This window comes from Pteropus vampyrus, unplaced genomic scaffold, assembly GCF_000151845.1.
Source record: "Pteropus vampyrus isolate Shadow unplaced genomic scaffold, Pvam_2.0 Scaffold21, whole genome shotgun sequence".
NCBI classification, from domain to species: Eukaryota; Metazoa; Chordata; class Mammalia; order Chiroptera; family Pteropodidae; genus Pteropus; species Pteropus vampyrus.
Window position 1 is genome coordinate 3,325,786 of NW_011888802.1, and position 2,693 is coordinate 3,328,478.

Genomic DNA, 2,693 nt, shown 5'->3' on the forward strand with positions numbered 1-2,693 from the left:
CAAAGAGTTTGTTTTATTATATTCCTCCCTAGCATCCCCATTTCCTAAATGACTTTATAAAAGATTTTAGACGTTCAGTTTAATTCTCAGTGTTATAAAATTCTATGGATTTGGACAAATCATAGTGCCATGTATCCGCCATTACAGTAACTTCAGAGTACAGGTAATTCTTGAATAACATGGGTTTAAACTGCACAGGTCTACTTAAACGCAGATTTTTTTCATTAAATACAGGTACTGTTTTCGATCTATGACTGGGGGTCTGTGGATGTGGAGGGCCGACTTTATGCATTGATCGATGCCATTTTAAATAGATGGCTTCAATATTTACAAATTTTGTTATCCATGGGGAATCCTAGAATCAATTCCCCAAGGATACCAAGGGACAACTTAAGTTTTGGGGGAACCAAAAGTTATATGTAGATTTTCCACTGTGCAGTAGGGGCAGCACCCTTAAACTCTGCATTATTTAAAGGTCAACAGGAGTTTCACTGACCTAAAAAAAAAAAAATACAAAAAAGAACTATGATTCACCTATTCAACCCTCTTTCACTTCATTCTTCACAAATCAATGACATCTATCGAATTTTTTTTGCCTTTACTATAGTTTTGCCTTTTCTAGAATGTCACATAATTGGAATAATAACACGTATTCACTTAAGATTGGCTTGTTTCACATAGCAATATGAATTTAAGATTCATCCATATCTTTTAACAGGTAGATGGCTGATTTCTTTTTATTGCCTAATGATTTTCTACTGTATGAATGTACCAGTTTTGTTTATCTATTCATTTATATAGAGACCCTCTGCTGTTGCCATTTGGGGGCTATAATGTGTTAAATTACTACAGACATTCACGCACAGGCTTGTGTCCATAACGTTTTAAATTCATTTGGAGAAAAATGTAGGAGAGTGACTGATCATATGGTAAGACTATGTTTCACTTTTTTAGAAACTGTCAAACTGTCTTCTAAAGTATTGGAACTCCAAATTCCCACTAGCAATTAATGAGAGTACCTGTTGCTCACAGTTTTCAGCAATTATATTCTCAGGATTCTTTTTTTGTTCTTGTTTCATTATTTTAGCCATTCTAGTACATGGGTAGTTGTGTTTCACTGTTGTTTTTATTGGAAATTTCCTACTCACAAATGATGCTGAGCATCTTTTCCTGTTCTTGTTTACCAACTGTTTATCTTATTTGGTGAGGTGTCTGTTCAGATCTCTTACATTTTTTTAAAATTGGCCAATTGGCAATTTATTGTTGTTTATTATAGAGTTCTTTACTTTTAAGAGTTATCACATGTGGGCCAAAATTCTTCCTAAAAGAATGAACGGCAACATCATACATAGTCATATAAATGAGGAAATAAAGTATTGTTTCTAGAGGCATAGACAACTTACAGAGTAAGTAATTCTTGAGTTGATAAATGAAAAATAAAAGTGAAGTGTGAAAAGGAGGCTGAGGTCTGGTGCAAACAGCACTGGCAAAATTGCTCATGCATCAAGGAACATGGAATATTAGAAGTACTAAATAAAACATTACTGTGTATTAGGAAAAGAAACTTTCTGCCTGGATCAGAAACTTACAATATGCACTAAAATAATTTAGTTATTCAGATTCTTTGCTTGCTCTATATCCAATGTTTCATTTTTACATTTCAGTACAATTTCTGGAGTTTTTCATAAATTTTCTTGTTCTGCTGTTTTTTTACAAACATCATTTTTTAAAAGCAAATGCTCATTGAGATCCTACAGAGCATTTAGTAGTAATGGAAACTTGTTAGTATATTAACAGCCTTACTGAATATGGCCATAAAATTTCATCATTCTATGTTGCCAGGCCCTATCTAAACTTAGGAGCCATTTATATGGAATCCAGAAACAGTTGGTTTAACATTCTTGGCATATTGATATGACTCTGAATAAATCAGGCTTGAAATATATTAATACAAATTACATTCCTCACAGTGATGCCTTGCTTCTTTTGTCACTATCATTTTCTAAGCCTCCACAGTGCATAAAACACCATTATGATACATCGAGCAATGAATGTGAGGACCAGTTAACATTCAACCAACACTCCAAAGAAAAGCTAAAAGAGAAAACAATATAAAAATCTCACCAAATAATCTAATAGGATATTATATTTGTTTTAAAAATGTTGTTAAACATTCTTATATTAGCATATAGGACTCCTCTATGAATTTGCAAAAGTAACACCTTCTGAGTGTATGAAATAGGAGAAAAAAAGCAGCAACTGCTTTGATCAGGTTAATTAGAAATAGGCATCCTATTTAGCATGTGAGTTTGAGTTGGTGAGCCTTTGCAGTGGCATGGAAGTTAAACTTCTCAAAATCGCCCATAACATTACAGAATTGGGAGAATTATGGAATTTAAGCGTGGCAAATTGTTCTTATTGTAAATTTATCTGCACTTTTTTTCAGTTTTTCATCTAATGTTGAATCACCAGAAGTAAAATTTTCAAGTGGATAGTCAAGAGTTTTCACATTTTTTTTAATTTAGAAGAATGATTATATAAACTGTCAACTACTTAGCAAAAGTCAACTGAATTAATACTCATGCTTTCCTTGTACTCTGAAATTCTCAGTTTATTGTCAATATAGGATGTATTTTAATGAAATGATAGTTGTTATTTGAATTTGAAATTTCTACTGAAGTATTTTTCATAAC